Source organism: Adiantum capillus-veneris, chromosome 17 (genome assembly GCF_014529385.1).
Source record: "Adiantum capillus-veneris isolate H3 chromosome 17, ASM1452938v2, whole genome shotgun sequence".
Lineage (NCBI taxonomy): Eukaryota > Viridiplantae > Streptophyta > Polypodiopsida > Polypodiales > Pteridaceae > Adiantum > Adiantum capillus-veneris.
Window position 1 is genome coordinate 27,756,912 of NC_140947.1, and position 18,320 is coordinate 27,775,231.

Below are 18,320 nucleotides of genomic sequence, written 5' to 3' on the forward strand. Positions count from 1 at the left end.
TGACTCACTTTGCGCACCAAAATTAACTTCCTCAAATCAACGGATGCCAAGTGGCATGCCTCCTCTTGCTCCGTTCCAGAAATTGGTATTAGATAATCAAGGTAAAGAAAGCGCCGCATCAACGCGTGTGTTTTCCGACGCCGCTCGCTATAAAATGCAACGAAGACATTTTTGCATGTTCGTCGGGAGCATTTCACATCATATTCAGCATGTTCAGCTATTCAGTATGCAACGAAGACATTTTTGCATGTTCGTCGGGAGCATTTCACATCAGCATCATCTATATACAATTTGGGCTCTATTCAAAACATATCCCATATGAAACAGGCTATTGTGGAGCGCATTGTCCGAGGTGCACAATGCCTACTGCCTAGTACCCATGTGAGGATCAAATGGATACAGGTGTCCGAGGCAGCGACATTGCTGACCTATTGGCAAAGAAGGGCCGCCTTTTACGCAGTCCATTACGGGTCTTTCACAATGTCATGAGAGTCGGTGGCCAGTTGAAGCAAGAGGTACATAATGAGGCAGCCCGCTCATCTCGACCCACGCTGCAAGGATGGGAGCTACCGTTCATATGTCACTCTCTATCAGTAGCTAGCTCTAGTAATTGTACTCATGCTTGCAAGTTGGATCGGCATGCAGCTGCAGGTAGTGGCTGCACCAGCAAGCTAGTGAAGCATTCAGTAAATGGCAATTATTTGACTTGTGGCCAGGCCGTGGCATCGGCATATTGGCGTCTTGACAAAGCTGGCCGACAAATGCATTTTCCCTTGCCCTGCTCCCAACTCAACTCACAACATTCCAATCTTTCATTGAGGCCCTCGAAGGCACCAGCTTTTCATCTTCGACACGAATGCAGGCCTGTCTTAGCAGTAAAAGCTGGTTAATGTTCAGCATGCAATTTTCAGTGTGCAAAGTACCAGAATACAGATATTTACGTTAGTACTAATGCAAAAGTTGGAACACTTACGGAAAGCTTCCTGAACTACATTTGAAGCGCAAATATGATGTGTTGAGATTATATTAAGGTCTACGTTGTGTATTAGTTGTAGCTCATGAAGTTGTGAAATGTACAACCTACATCTCATGCTTGTATTTAGATTTTTTTCTCTGTAATCAAGACTTTTGAGCCTGTTCTTCTAAAAGCTTCTCTTTTTAATTTGCTGCAAGTACATTCTCTGCACTTTTATGGTAAAAATATAGTGCTTGTACTTCCTGCTTGACAGCCCATCACCCTGTAAATCATTGACGCTAGTTTTGTGCTATGACGCAGAAACATGCATCAGGCGGCTGCAGGCCTTGCCAGAAATATATCTAGGTCAAGAGTTGAAGCATTTGCCGGTATTTACACTGAAGCAATGGGCGATGATAAATTTAAAGCACATATTCTGTCATTGCCATTAAAATTTTCAAGACCGTTAAAATCATTAACGACTGATCTCGCTGGTGGTAGGGCATGAGTAAATTAAATAAGCCCTCAGGACCAGGCAATTGCTAATAGGGTTTACATGCAGAGGCAATATCTCATGCTCGAGATCATCTGCAAACTCTTGCTCCTCCCCTCTTCCTGGAGACAATATTGTTGCCTTGATCAGTGATGATTATATAGGATGAGATGTAGGATTTGAATTTTTGGTCTACTGTTAAAACACACGAAGGGCAAAAGAGCTCCTCCTACGCATGCGTATACATCCTCTGCCAGGTTTTAGTAACTCGAAAGCAGTTCTTGTCACAACCACCTCTCTGCATGCCATCCCTGCAACTGTCTCGAGGTACGTAGGGCCATCACCTGTATCTCTATACATTATGGCTTATCTTGAGAGGTCTATTCAAATGGCAAGGTAGGGCCATCATCTGTAATTGGTTCTCATTTGCTGAAAACAACGCAGAGCTTCCTGGCCACGATCAAGGAATTCGAAGAGATGACAAGAAGCCCCTCAAGCACTTGTTGTGCTTTTTGTAGTACACCACATTTGGCATACATGTCAACAAAGGCTGTGCAACAGCCTAGCCAAAAGGCTGAATGAGGCCACCACGCTGCATACGCTGAAGATAAGCAGTGTGACCGCTTGGGCAGGGATGCTCTCGCTGGTTGCATTAAGAGAGCGTGTGTAGTGGAAGGAGCTACCTATGTTGTCAGATTGCTCATAGACAGCATGGAGCCGGGCATCCTCTGTGGTCTGCGCAACAACCTGAAGATTGGTTTGTCTTTGTGCCCTTTAAATCAGCATCTTGCGTAGAGGCACATGCTGCACGCGTAGGTACATGCCTGCAAGATGCACGCGTAGGTGATTGTGCCTGGGGAGCCTGCAAGATGCGAGCGTAGGTGATTGTGCCTGGGGAGAGGCTCTCGCTTCGCATTTGCTGAAAACAGCGCAACGCTTCCTGGCCAAGTAGCTCTCTCTCTCTCTCTCTCTCTCTCTCTCTCTCTCTCTCTCGGCTAAGTATAGCTTTGACTCACTTTGCGCACCAAAATTAACTTCCTCAAATCAACGGATGCCAAGTGGCATGCCTCCTCTTGCTCCATTCCAGAAATTGGTATTAGATAATCAAGGTAAAGAATATCAAACATTAATGTAGATATAGGCTTTCACTACCACTACAAGAGGTTGTGTGCTCTTGTGACGCTGTTAGCGACGAAAATACACTGGGTTTATAACCCCCGGCGTCGCTAAAACCGTCGCTAATAGCGTCGCTACGAGAGCGTCGCTATATGCGACGCTATAGGCGTCGCTATATACGTCGCTATATAGAGACGCTCATAGCGACGGTTATAGCGATGGTTACACAGAAGTCTATAGCGACGCTTATAGCGACGCTCCAGAGCCATAAATAGTGACGGTTATAGCGACGCCCGAGAGAAATTTTTTTTGGTGACAGGGTATTGAATGCCTTGCCACCCATCAACCATATTGTACTTGATTCACTTTTTTAAAAAAGTGCAAGGGTAGATAATAGACCCAAAATAGTCACCCACAAGACGCATTGTTTGCAAAATTAACAAGCGTAAAATTGACAATTGTACACATCATAGGCAAAATGAATTGATTGGCAAATGTAATAATGACAATTGTACAGCATCATAGGCATAAAGAATTGATTGGCAAATGAACTGCGGTGACAAATGTAATAATATACATGGTTCAAAAAGACGTATAAAATCCGTCTCATGATACATAAGCTATGAGAAACCCTAAACTAATGCTATCTAGCTACGGCTAAACTGACGTCGTCTAGTCAGACGTCTCATCGCGTCCAAGCGGCGTATCTGTCGGATTCTGCAAAAAAAGACAATAAGACGGCTTTCAGTAAGTATAAACATATAACGACATTTATAAAACAATACAAAAAATAGAAAAGAGTAAACCCTAATACTAACCATGCCGCCGCGAGAACTGAGAATGTCCATCAGGGCGTTTAAGCCCTTCCTGCCTGCGTACTCGCGCTCGTACGGTGTGGGATCACGTCCTGTCATCGACCACTGTCAAAACATACAAAGATTTCATTATGTTAGAATTAAAAAACTCATAAACCCTAAACTATCGAACATAAAGAGCAATGCGAAAACACTTACAAAATCGGCCTCAAATGATGCCCATCCACCGCTCCCCAAGTGGTGCGAGCTCCCTGTCTCTACTCGCACTCTGGCTGCATCCTTTTGTTGCTTCCACTTGTCGGGATTCTCGCGCGCTGGTTTCTTCGTATTCTTCCAATCTTCTTTGGCCAGCCAATCTGGCCTGTTCCACCCATGCTTGATTACTTTTTGCACTTCGGAACGCTTGTGTTTGCAGTATTCGCGCATTCGAATCTTCATCAGGTTTTCATTGAAGCGCTGATCCCGTGTTGGAACGGGAAACTCATCATGAAGTATGCTGATGACTCTGTCTTTTAAATCACTTGGTACTCCACTCCATTTGTTTAGTATGTAGTGTCTAAACAGCTGAGAGCAAAGACCACGCATGCGCGAGATCACCTTCTTGCCGTCATCATCCATGATGATGCCGCCGCTGAAGTCGACGGAGTAAGGCAAGCCCTCTGGCCGGTGACGCGTGAACCTGGGTGTCCCGGCAGGGGTCTCTAGCGGCGTGTCGATGGGGGTACGGACGTCAGGTGTCTCCACCGGCGTCTGGGCCCCGAAGCGAGGAGTGTCGAGTGGGGTGGCTCCTGGCGGAGTAGGTAGAGGTGTGTAGCTGCTAGGAACAGTCAGCCGCGCAAAACCTGGCGTAGATGGCGATGCTGTGGCTGGTGTGGGGGTGGGCAAAGAAGGGGAGGTTAAAGAGCCTCGTCGAACACGAGGCGGTGTGGAGGCATCGGCGGCGGAATCCCCAGAACAACCACCACCGCCACCACTAGAGCGCCGGTGTCTAGACGAGTGTGAAGATCGTCTCGTCGACACCGAAGCTTCGGAGGGCGCCGAATGCTCCGAAAGAGAGGGAGATGCGGATGGAGTGTCAATAGATCACCTGAGCATTCTGCTAGCCCGGGATAGTCATGCATGGTCCACATTAGAATGCCTCTGATCAAAGCATTCCGTCGTCCTGTGTGTCGGCTCATATCCACCACCTCTATGCCAATCCACAATTTTTGTAGCTCTTCCAATAGTGGACGAAGATACACATCCATATTCTCCACTTTATATCGCCCTGGCACAATCAACCTTAGCCATAGGTGCCCCTTCTTCCACTACAAGAGGTTGTGTGCTCTTGTGACGCTGTTAGCGACAGAAATACACTGGGTTTTTATAACCCCCGGCATCGCTAAAACCGTCGCTACAAGCGTCGCTATATGCGTCGCTATATGCGTCGCTATAGGCGACGCTTATAGCGACGCATATAGCGACGTTTACACAGAAGACTATAGCGACGCTCATAGCGACGCTACAGAGCTATAAATAGCGACGCCCAAGAGATTTTTTTTTTGGTGGCAGGGCATTGAATGCCCTGCCACCCATCAACCATATTGTACTTGATTCACTTTTTAAAAAAAGTGCAAGGGTAGATAATAGACCCAAAATGAAAACCCACAAGACGCATTGTTTGCAAAATTCACAATTGTACACATCATAGGCAAAATGAATTGATTGGCAAATGTAATAATTACAATTGTACAACATCATAGGCATAAAGAATTGATTGGCAAAAGGAACTGCGGTGACAAATGTAATAATATACATGGTTCAAAAAGACGTATAAAATCCGTCTCATGATACATAAGCTATGAGAAACCCTAAACTAATGCTATCTAGCTACGGCTAAACTGACGTCGTCTAGTCAGACGTCTCATCGCGTCCAAGCGGCGTATCTGTCGGATTCTGCAGAAAAAGACAATAAGACAGCTTTCAGTAAGTATAAACATATAACGACATTTATAAAACAATACAAAAAATAAAAAAGAGTAAACCCTAATACTAACCATGCCGCCGCGAGAACTGAGAATGTCCATCAGGGCGTTTAAGCCCTTCCTGCCTGCGTACTCGCGCTCGTACGGTGTGGGATCACGTCCTGTCATCGACCACTGTCAAAACATACAAAGATTTCATTATGTTAGAACTAAAAAACTCATAAACCCTAAACTATCGAACATGAAGAGCAATGTGAAAACACTTACAAAATCGGCCTCAAATGATGCCCATCCACCGCTCCCCAAGTGGTGCGAGCTCCCTGCCTCTACTCGCGCTCTGGCTGCATCCTTTTGTTGCTTCCACTTGTCGGGATTCTCGCGCGCTGCTTTCTTCGCATTCTTCCAATCTTCTTTGGCCAGCCAATCTGGCCTGTTCCACCCATTCTTGATTGCTTTTTGCACTTCGGAACGCTTGTGTTTGCAGTATTCGCGCATTCGAATCTTCATCAGGTCTTCATTGAAGCGTTGATCCCGTGTTGAAACGGGAAACTCATCATGAAGTATGCTGATGACTCTGTTTTTTAAATCACTTGGTACTTCACTCCATTTGTTTAGTATGTAGTGTCTAAACAGCTGAGAGCAAAAACCACGCATGCGCGAGATCACCTTCTTGCCGTCATCATCCATGATGATGCCGCCGCTGATGTCGACGGAGTAAGGCAAGCCCTCTGGCCGATGACGCGTGAACCTGGGTGTCCCGGCAGGGGTCTCTAGCGGCGTGTCGATGGGGGTACGGACGTCAGGTATCTTCACCGGCGTCTGGGCCCCGAAGCGAGGAGTGTCGAGTGGGGTGGCTCCTGGGGAGTAGGTAGAGGTGTGTAGCTTCTAGGAACAGTCAGCCGTGCAAAACCTGGCGTAGATGGCGATGCTGTGGCTGGTGTGGGGGCGGGCAAAGAAGGGGAGGGTAAAGAGCCTCGTCGAACACGAGGCAGTGTGGAGGCATCGGTGGCGGAATCCCCACAACAACCGCCACCGCAACCACTAGAGCGCCGGTGTCTAGACGAGTGTGAAGCTCGTCTCGTCGACGCCGAAGCTTCGGAGCGCGCCGAATGCTCCGAAAGAGAGGGAGATGCGGATGGAGTAGGAACGCGCGATGATGCGCCAGAGCGATGACGCTCCACGTACCACTGTCTCTGCTGCGGTGACAAAGAAGAAAGAAACTCCTCATCATCCATACCTGCATTAAACACACGAATATTTAAACTTAATATTGAATGAATAGAGTAGACAATGACGCAAAGACCATTAAATACAATGACGTAATGACGCATATAAATACAATGACGCAATGAATTGAGTGATAGAAGAGGCAAGTCGAAAACTCAAAATTTTCAATCAAAAGATGTGAGCGCGAGTAGAAAAGAGCGTTATACACCATGGAAGGTACTTAGAGAGCCAGAGCTTTTACAACACGGAGCAAAATTGTTCAAATACAATATTTGTGGCTTTAAGAGATCTCTCTCTCATCCTCGCATAACTCAGCATAACTTCCTATATCTATATAGAGCTCTCCGTTTAAACACATATCCTCTGTTTCATTTTGTAGCTCCTCTGCATGCACCCCATATAGAGTAGTAGCATCTTGATGCTCGTCTGGCACCACCGCAGCGGCTTCTGATTGAGCATCTTCTCTGATCTCCTCCATTGATGTCGTTGTGATTGGCACATGGTAGCCTTCATACGTCCTTGCACTACGAGGGGCTACCTCTATGACGTACCACCAGTTTGATGTAGACTTTGTAGGATGAAATATTACTTGCCATAGCCACATAACTTACATGAGAGCTTTCAAGCACATAACTTGTAAAAGGGGGATGTTAACTATTTACATACTTACTTGTTCACAATGATCGGGTAGTACGAAAGTGTCTCTTAGGTCAGTCCATTTCTTAGTAGAATCCACCTCAAGAAAACCAGACTCTCCTCTACGCACAGTAGCGTTGCGACCCTCCATAATTATCTTGAACCATTGCACGTCGAACAAGTCGACAAAAAATCCTCTGTAATCGATCCTCAAAATCTCTTGCAGCGTGCCGAAGTAAGTGAGTTCCGCCACCACAGGATCTGCATCAGAGGAACGTTGTCGACTAGACTGTTCAAATTTTTCCATGATTCCACAATCTTGAGTAAAACGCTTTTTGTCGATTCGTTCCACCCTAAAATGTCGACCTTTACACTATGCTGCTGTGTATGACTTATACTACAACGAACAAAGATTATGAGTGGCCGTTCAAACGTTTATAAATAAAGTCACTTGGTAGTCGTACATTGCAAACTTACCTTGGTTGCCCAACCCCGAGAGTACTCCCACTCTTCTTCAGTCACTTCGCCACCGCATTGTTGTGCGCTTTTCAATTGGTTGTGCAACCATCTTAAGCTCATGAAGGTTGGTAGGCTCTCCAGAACCGCTGGATAGTGCATCGGTGGTCGTCTTCCCCGTCTCCACTCGATTCGTGCCCTTTGTCGCTCTTGCTTTGCATCCTCATATTGTGAAATCCACTTTTGCATCACTGGATTGTGAAGCATGCAAAATCGGTTGATTTTAGCCTCTAGATCTTCCGTCATCTTCTTCTCAACACCGAGATTGCACATGACAATCCTAGATATGCGCTCATCATCTATGGTTCGCCATAGCGTGTCCCGGGATTTATCAAAATCCGTCTAGCCACTCTCCAATGTACACTAGGGACTCTGATACCAACCAACCTTCTGCCATGCTACCCTCCGGACGTGCCTTTTGACGCACATATCCCTTAAGCGTTTTCATGAAACGCTCTAAGAAGAACATCCATCTGGAATGAACTGTGCCAGCTATTTCCACCTCATCAACTATGTGAACAAGAAGATGCACCTGAATGGTTAGCATTGTAGTAGGAAAATGTTTCTCAAACATGCACACAAGCTCCGCAGCATTTAGTTTGGCGAATGGTATGGAGTCTACGTTGATCTCCTTTTGTGAGATCCATTGCACCAGCTTTGCAAGTTTGTAGATTGTGTTACGGATGTCGAGAGACAAACATCCCTCAATGGCAACCGGTAAAATAAACTGTAAAGTATGTGCAGCAATGATATTAAAGTCCACATTTTATGCAATGATATTAAAGTCCACTATGAACGTACCTGACACATTTTATGCCAATCGTGTGACTTCAAACCGGTAAGCTTTCCTTCTTTAGTAAAACACGTTCGGAGCGAGTGCATTACGCCAGTGGGGGTCCGCAAAGATCAAATGGTTTCTTTTACTTTGCGTTCTTGGGCTCCTGTGAAAATCCATGGTGCTTTAGGGAGTTTTATCGATCCATCAGACGCTGTTTGCGGCCAATATTGCTCCATACGATCCACATTTCTAAGGTCAACTCTGGCTCCCAAAGTATCTTTCTTGTCGGTCAAATGGTCCCATAGTAGATTACCCACATTCTTGAATATGTGCATTGGATCGAGCAAGTGATTGATCATGAGTCGGGGCCAGTATGGTAACTCGTACCATAGAGATAGTCTCTTCATCCCTTGAGGCAATCCGTCATCGCACATCTCCTTCTGCTCTAACCATGCTTGTGCAGACATCCTTGGTGGCTCTCTTCCCAAAAAGCCGTTGCGTAACACATGATTCTCTGGAAGATACGCTTGATGACCTTCGTAGATTTGCTTCTTCAGTGAGGGTGTCCTACGTGCATTCAGTCTAGGTCCACATGTGACACATGCTCTGTATCCGCTTGTTTGAAGCCCTGCATGTATACACATGATAATAGATCAACTATGGGAAAAAACAAGATTTACAGTGTCTGAGTGAGGAGTGTCAATAGATCACCTGAGCATTCTGTTATCCCGGGATAGTCATGCATGGTCCACATTAGAATGCCTCTGATCAAAGCATTCCGTCGTCCTGTGTGTCAGCTCATATCCACCACCTCTATGCCAATCCACAATTGTTGTAGCTCTTCCAATAGTGGACGAAGATACACATCCATATTCCCCACTTTATATCGCCCTGGCACAATCAAGCTTAGCCATAGGTGCCCCTTCTTCGTAGTCAACCACGGGGGAATGTTGTAGTTGACGATGACAACGGGCCATACACTGTAAGATGTTGATCTTTGACCAAATGGATTTACGCCATCCATAGCCAGGCCTAAGCGCAAATTTCGAGCTTCCCTTGCAAAATCCGACCATGTTCCATCTATATGTTTCCACGCTACGCAATCTGCAGGAATTCGTAGCACACCATCCGAAGATTTATTCTCCTCATGCCATGATGCTAGGGCGGCCATGGACTTACATTCGAAGAAATGCTTGATGCGAGGAAGCAGAGGGAAATGTCGCAAAACCTTTTGTGGAATTTTTGTTCGTGGAGATCTACTCGATATCTTTCGGAATCACATTTCGGACACTTCTCCATGTCTATGTATTCCCCTCTGAAAAGAATGCAGTCATTAGGACAAGCGTGGATAGAATTGTAATCCATCCCCAAGTTTCGCAAAATCTTTCTTGCTTCATCTCGGGAATCTGGCATCACATTGTCAGCTGGTAGTATGTGCTCTTTCAGCAATCTACACAACATAAAAATATGATACAGTCGTGTAAAAATCTATCAGATCATTATACATTTAGAGTTCTATTAAAGTAAACTAATTGTAATAGATCACCTGAAAAGCGTTGTGACGCTAGTGTCACTCCATCCAAACTTTGCCTGCATGTTGAGAAGAACCAAGAGTGCTTTCAATCTAGACATACGTGCTCCATTATACAATGGCGTATCGGCTTCACTTTTCATATCATCATAGATAAGCCTTTCTGAATCCATGATCGTCTCGATCATTTCATCAATCTCGGGCTCAAACATTGCCTTGTTGGGAATGTGCTCTGCATGATCATCTCCCGAGCTGTCAGAGGCTACATCTTGTGGCCTCACATATGCTGCTTGACCAAAGCGCCTGCGAACACGTCTATTGGGTTGCAAGATTGCTGCTTGTTGGCCAGCGTCAGAGTCCAACGAGTTATAATTGGCAACAACTCGATCTATAATAGATGGATCGAACTCGCCAAATTCGCGAACGTGCTGCAAAGAAACACGTCTTGTCCGTCGCACAGCATGCTTGCATTGATTACAAGGACATAAGACCCTCGTTGAGAGATAGGTGTGTCGGTTGGACGGTCCCACATCCTCGTCGCTACTCATAATGAGGATAAAAAACTTATAACCTGGACAACAAATTTAATATTCTATTGGCATTCTTCGTCTTATCTCTCTCTCTCTCTCTCTCTCTCTCTCTCTCTCTCTCTCTCTCTCTCTCTCTCTCTTACCTCACATTCTCTAGTCATGTCCAATCCCCGCACACCTCGGTCTAGAGGTGCACGGAGATCAGAACCACCGGGTTATAATCTCGTCTTTATTGGTCAATACCTATATTTCTGGGTACAAGAAATCTACACACCCACGTCTACATGATACTGCATGTAGTGGACAAAACCCCTTTGCCTCTTCTCTAGCTGTAGCACTTCACTTCATCTTAACATCTTTTCACAGTAGATCTTTTCACTGTTCATCTAACTCTAAACCATAAACCGTAAGTAATTCTTGCGTGGACTCGATCTAACGTAAATAAGCGTAAATCTAAATAAACGTAAATCTAACTAAAAATAAAGCTAAATCTAATTTAACGTAAGTCTAATGACTAGAGGTTGTCTAGATGGTCATTGTGTCGGGGATGTAGTGACTCTTGCCGCCCTGAAGATCCATCTTCTTCCCTATCTTCTGAAGACATTTCACCAGTACTTTTGGATCGACGGAGCCCACCATGAGTGAAGGCAGCAATACCCTATATTCCATTGAGGGCTTTCTTCACCCGCTTCATGCAGGCATCGCAGTCTATGGAGACCTAAATCTAATCTAATATAACGTAAATCTAAATCTAGCTTAAATAAACGTAAATCTAGTTAAAAATAAACCTAAATCTAATTTAATGTAAGTCTACATATAACCTAATCTTTAACGTCTTTTAAGATAGTTTCCTACGACGTTATAACTCTCTTCTTCTTGTGTGTGTGCGCGTGTGTCGATGTGTGTGCCAATAAAAAGAGATAAATGGTATAACCTTTCTATCACCCATGCCAAGTATGATAGATTGATTATGCCATTTCCCTCTTGAATAATAGGTCTTGAGTTCAACTCCTCGTTGGCTAGATCTTTAGGTCTTTTAATTTTAATTAGTTTCCTACGACGTTAAATTAGTTTCTCTCTCTTTCTCTCTCAATGTGTGTGCGTTTTTTTGGATCGTATGCATGTTTTCTCTCTCTTTTCCTCTCTCAATGTGTGCGTTTTTTGTTTATGCATGTTCTCTCTCTCTTTTCCTCTCTCAATGCGTGCATTTTTTGTTTATGCATGCTCTCTCTCTCTTTTTCTCTTTCAATGTGTGTGTGCATTCTTTGTTTATGTATGTGTGTGTGCGTTTTTGTTTTTGTTTGTACTCTCTCTCTCTCTCTCTCTCTCTCTCTCTCTCTCTCTCTCTCAAAAACAATATGTGTGTGTGTGTATGTGTGTGTGTGTGAGAGAGAGAGAGGGAGAGAGAAAGAGGGGAAGGGAACATGAGAATGAGGAGAGGGAAGGAGCATACCTGGCTCTCCTTCCTCTCCTCGTGTGTGTGTGTGTGTGTGTGTGTGTGTGGAGAAGAAAAAGAGAGAGAGAGAGAGAGAGTGAGGGAGAGCGTTACCTGCTCCTTGCTTGAGGGCGCCGAAAAACTCAGATCTGAGATCTGAGTTTTTGGGCGCGCTCGGTTATTTTTTTACCCCAGCCGGCGTCGCTATGAGCGTCGCAAATTTACAAAGAAATTTGCGACGCTCATAGCGACGCCGAGACTTTTTTTTTTTTAGCGTCGCTGTGTGAGCGTCGCTAATATGAATAGCCTCTTGTAGTGTTCGTAGTCAACCACGGGGGAATGTTGTAGTTGACGATGACAACGGGCCATACACTGTAAGATGTTGATCTTTGACCAAATGGATTTACGCCATCCATAGCCAGGCCTAAGCGCAAATTTCGAGCTTCCCTGGCAAAATCCGACCATGTTCCATCTATATGTTTCCAGGCTGCGCAATCTGCAGGAATTTGTAGCACACCATCCGAAGATTTATTCTCCTCATGCCATGATGCTAGGGCGGCCATGGACTTACATTCGAAGAAATGCTTGATGCGAGGAAGCAGAGGAAAATGTCGCAAAACCTTTTGTGGAATTTTTGTCCCGTAGAGATCTACTCGATATCTTTCGGAATCACATTTCGGACACTTCTCCATGTCTATGTATTCCCCTCTGAAAAGAATGCAGTCATTAGGACAAGCCTGGATAGAATTGTAATCCATCCCCAAGTTTCGTAAAATCTTTCTCGCTTCATCTCGGGAATCTGGCATCACATTGTCAGCTGGTAGTATGTGCTCTTTAAGCAATCTACACAACATAAAAATACAATACAGTCGTGTAAAAATCTATCAGATCATTATACATTTAGAGTTCTATTAAAGTAAACTAATTGTAATAGATCACCTGAAAAGCGCTGTGACGCTAGTGTCACTCCATCCAAACTTTGCTTGCATGTTGAGAAGAACCAGGAGTGCTTTCAATCTAGACATACGTGCTCCATTATACAATGGCGTATCGGCTTCACTTTTCATATCATCATAGATAAGCCTTTCTAAATCCATGATCGTCTCGATCATTTCATCAATCTCGGGCTCAAACATTGCCTCGTTGAGAATGTGCTCTGCATGATCATCCCCCGAGCTGTCAGAGGCTACATCTTGTGGCCTCACATATGCTGCTTGACCAAAGCGCCTGCGAACACGTCTATTGGGTTGCAAGATTGCTGCTTGTCGGCCAGCGTCAGAGTCCGACGAGTTATAATTGGCAACAACTCGATCTATAATAGATGGATCGAACTCGCCAAATTCGCGAACGTGCTGCAAAGAAACACGTCTTGTCCGTCGCACAGCATGCTTGCATTGATTACAAGGACATAAGACCCTCGTTGAGAGATAGGTGTTTCGGTTGGACGGTCCCACATCCTTGTGACTACTCATAATGAGGATAAAAATCTTATAACCTGGACAACAAATTTAATATTCTATTGGCATTCTTCGTCTTATCTCTCTCTCTCTCTCTCTCTCTCTCTCTCTCTCTCTCTCTCTCTCTCTCTCACACACACACACACACACACATTCTCTAGTCATGTCCAATCCCCGCACACCTCGGTCTAGAGGTGCACGGAGATCAGAACCACCGGGTTATAATCTCGTCTTTATTGGTCAATACCTATATTTGTGGGTACAAGAAATCTACACACCCACGTCTACATGATACTGCATGTAGTGGACAAAACCCCTTTGCCTCTTCTCTAGTTGTAGCACTTCACAGCATCTTAACATCTTTTCACAGTAGATCTTTTCACTGTTCGTCCAACTCTAAACCCTAAACCGTAAGTAATTCTTGGGTGGACTCGATCTAACGTAAATAAGCGTAAATCTAAATAAACGTAAATCTAACTAAAAATAAACCTAAATCTAATTTAACGTAAGTCTACATCTAACCTAATCTTTAACGTCTTTTGGGATAGTTTTCTACGACGTTAAAACTCTCTTCTTCTTGTGTGTGTGTGTGTGTGTGTGTGTGTGTGTGTGTGTGTGTGTGTGTGTAAATCTAAATAAACCTAAGTCTAATCTAATATAACATAAATCTAAATCTAACGTAAATTATGTTATATTAAAAACAAAGAACTAAACTAACAGGGATTATAAGAACCTTAAAACTGATTTAACACATAATTTTTCACATAACTCGGCAAGAGTTGGCATTCTCGTCACTAAAGATGTGAGAGTTAACTTCCGGCGGTGACACTGCCTCATCTCCATCCACGTCTGACGACAGCAATTGGCCCTTTGGACCGTTCTTGCTCTTGTTACTAACTTTGAAGTTGCTGTTGAATGACTAGAGGTTGTCTAGATGGTCATTGTCGGGGATGTAGTGACTCTTGCCGCCCTGAAGATCCACCTTCTTCCCTATCTTCTGAAGACATTTCACCAGTACTTTTGGATCGACGGAGCCCACCATGAGTGAAGGCAGCAATACCCTATATTCCATTGAGGGCTTTCTTCATCCGCTTCATGCAGGCATCGCAGTCTATGGAGACCTAAATCTAATCTAATATAACGTAAATCTAAATCTAGCGTAAATAAACGTAAATCTAACTAAAAATAAACCTAAATCTAATCTAATTTAACTTAAATAAACCTAAATCTAATTTAACGTAAGTCTACATCTAACATAATCTTTAACCTCTTTTAGGATAGTTTCCTACGATGTTATAACTCTCTTCTTCTTGTGTGTGTGCGCGTGTGTGGATGTGTCTGCCAATAAAAAGAGATAAATGGTATAACCTTTCTATCACCCATGCCAAGTATGATAGATTGGTTATGCCATTTCCCTCTTGAATAATAGGTCTTGAGTTCAACTCCTCGTCGGCTAGATCTTTAGGTCTTTTAATTTTAATTAGTTTCCTACGACGTTAAATTAGTTTCTCTCTCTTTCTCTCTCAATGTGTGTGCGTTTTTTTGTTTATGCATGTTTTCTCTCTCTTTTCCTCTCTCAATGTGTGCGTTTTTTGTTTATGCATGTTCTCTCTCTCTTTTCCTCTCAATGTGTGCGTTTTTTGTTTATGCATGCTCTCTCTCTTTTCCTCTCTCAATGTGTGTGTGCATTCTTTGTTTATGTATGTGTGTGAGTTTTTGTTTATGTTTGTACTCTCTCTCTCTCTCTCTCTCTCTCTCTCTCTCTCTCTCTCTCTCTCTCTCTCAAAAACACTATGTGTGTGTGTGTGTGTGTGTGTGAGAGAGAGAGAGAGAGAGAGAGAGAGGGAGAGAGAAAGAGGGGAAGGGAACATGAGAGTGAGAAGAGGGAAGGAGCATACCTGGCTCTCCTTCCTCTCCTCGTGTGTGTGTGTGTGTGTGTGTGTGGAGAAGGAAGAGAGAGAGAGAGAGAGAGAGAGAGAGGGAGAGCGTTACCTGCTCCTTGCTTGAGGGTGCCGAAAAACTCAGATCTGAGATCTAAGTTTTTGGGCGCTCTCTGTTATTTTTTTTAGCCCAGCCGGTGTCGCTATGAGTGTCGCAAATTTACTTGTAAATTTGCGACGCTCATAACGACGCCATGAATTTTTTTTTGTTGAGCGTCGATGTGTGAGCGTCGCTAATATGAATAGCCTCTTGTAGTGTACGTATTTCACTAGCACAAAACTAGTGCATTTTAGTCTTGGTAAAAAGATGTCTTAAGAATGAGGTTTGTTACCATATACATGTGGAAGTGATGTGTGTGAACACACTTAGGACCGTCAGGGCATTTTTTCCCTCAGTAGGAGGTTTTTCCCCCCGTGCATTGTATATACGCCCATCATCCTAGGGCTATCAATTTTTCCGTTGCACATTAAATAATACACTCTCTATTGTGTGCCCTGAGCTTCCTTCGTCTTCTCCAACTTGTGTGTGTTTACATACAACCCTAATTCCAACAATTGGTATCAGAGCAGGTTACGTCCTCCCGGGCTTAGTCGCCAGCAGCTCCAGCACACGCCTGCTCACTTTCTTTGATTTCAGTGATTTCGGCCTCCGTTTCCACTATAGGCAATACTATGCAAGCTGTTTTGTCATTTTGTGCAAAATTTTTGTCAATGCCGTTTTTTGCATAATAGGTCCCTTACGGTCTTCTACGGTTTGTGTTATATATCATGTGTTGTTTCCGCTTTCATTCTCCTCTTTTCGCATAGTATTCACATCAGGTGCAGCATTTACCATGGCTGACAACAATACACATGAGTTCAAGATGTTTGTTTTTGAGGACAGATTGGATGGGGACAATTACCCTTTGTGGGCTTATATGATGCAACATGTTCTTGTATCAAAGGAAGTGCGCATCTCTCGCACGTGTCAATGCAAGGAACTTGCCGATACACTGTGTGCGAGCCACAAATGGCTCCAAGCACACAACAAGCATAAACTAGTAAGCTCAAAGATGGCGATGGTGTGTCACTCACCGCTCTGTGCTTGCTGTCGTGGAGGATTCCTCGCCGCGAAGAAGAGGGAAACGCCGCTATGCCGCGCTCAACCGCCTCGCCGCCGCAATGCTCGATCGCTCTCTCTCTCTCTCTCTCTCTCTCTCTCTCTCTCTCTCTCTCTCTCTCTCTCTCTCTCTCTCTCTCTCTCTCTCTCTCTCTCTCGCATACACACACACAAGGAGATGAAGAAGAAGAAGATGGAGATGGAGCAAGAGCACTGTTCAATTGCACAAATGAGAGAATGAGTGAATTTTAGGTTTAGTTGACTTTTATATAAGCTCGTCCCATTCACACTTGGGCGCCTATGCTTAGCCAACTAATCTATTGAATGTTCCAGTTAGTGAAGGAGTACGAGCGGAAGTGCGACGCGAGAGAGAGTGCGAGAAAAAGAGCACGACGATATGGTGAACTCGCTCTACTGTAATGTGTAGAGCATAGTGAGTTCTTATTAGGTTTTTACAAAAGAATGTGTGTACATACCTGGCGGCCCGCCCACTTACCTGGGCGACCACATTGGGCTTTATACCCCAACAACCTCCCACTTAAAGTCCAATGTGGTACTTTAAGTGTGAGAGAAGCTACTATACAAGCTAATATACAAGAGATGTAGAGAAGTGATGTACTACCCTACACCTAACTGCTTGCAAAAATGCGCAAAGCTCTCTGAGGGAAGTCCTTTTGTAAGTAGATCAGCAGGATTTTCTGTGGTGTGAACTTTGACAAGCTGAAGTTGCTTATCCTCGAGCATTTCCCTGATGAAATGATACTTCACATCCACATGCTTTGTCTTTGAGTGATAAACTGGATTGCGAGCCAATTGTCTAGCACTTTGACTATCACAATATAACACAGGCATCTCTTCTTTGATTCCCAAATTTGTTACTAGTTGATTAAGCCAAATTGATTCTTTGCATGCTGCAACATATTTAGCCTCTGTAGTAGACTGAGTAACACAATCTTGTAATCTAGAACTCCATGATACTACTCCACCAGCCAATGTAAAGACATACCCTGACGTAGACCTTCGGTTGTCTAAGTCACCTGCATAATCTGAGTCTGTAAAACCCTTTACACTTAGCTCCTGACTCCCATAGCATATACGCATACTCTTTGTAGCTTTCAGGTATCTCAATATTCCTTTCACTGCCTCCCAATGTTTCTTGCCTAGGTTTGACATGTATCGACTTACTACTCCCACTGCAAATGCAATGTCTGGGCGAGTAGCAATCATTGCATACATCAAACTACCCACTGCAGATGCATATGGAATCTTATCCATTTCAGCCTGTTCTTCCTCAGACACGGGACAATCTTGTTTGCTAAGTTTCACATATGGTGGCAATGGAACACTCAGTGCCTTTCCCTTCACCATATTGAAACGTTGCAAAACCTTGTCGATATACTCTGTTTGAGATAACCAAATCAACTTCTTTGATCTGTCTCTCTCAATGCGCATACCAAGTATATGACTTGCCTCACCCATGTCTTCCATGTCAAACGATTTTGCCATCTTTGACTTCAAAGCTGAAATTTCTTCCAAGTGCTTGCCAGCAATCAACATGTCATCCACATACAAAATAAGGATCAGCCAACTACCATCCTTAGCCTTCTTTGTATATAGACAGTGATCGAACTCACTACGTTTGTAGCCTTGAGAAAGCATAAACTTGTGGAATTTTTGGTACCATGCCCTCGGTGATTGTTTTAAGCCATAAAGACTCTTTAACAACTGGCATACCCAATCTTCCTTGCCTTTCTCAAAAAACCCTTCTGGCTGCTGCATGTAAATTTCCACATCTAAATCACCATGCAAGAACGCTGTCTTGACATCC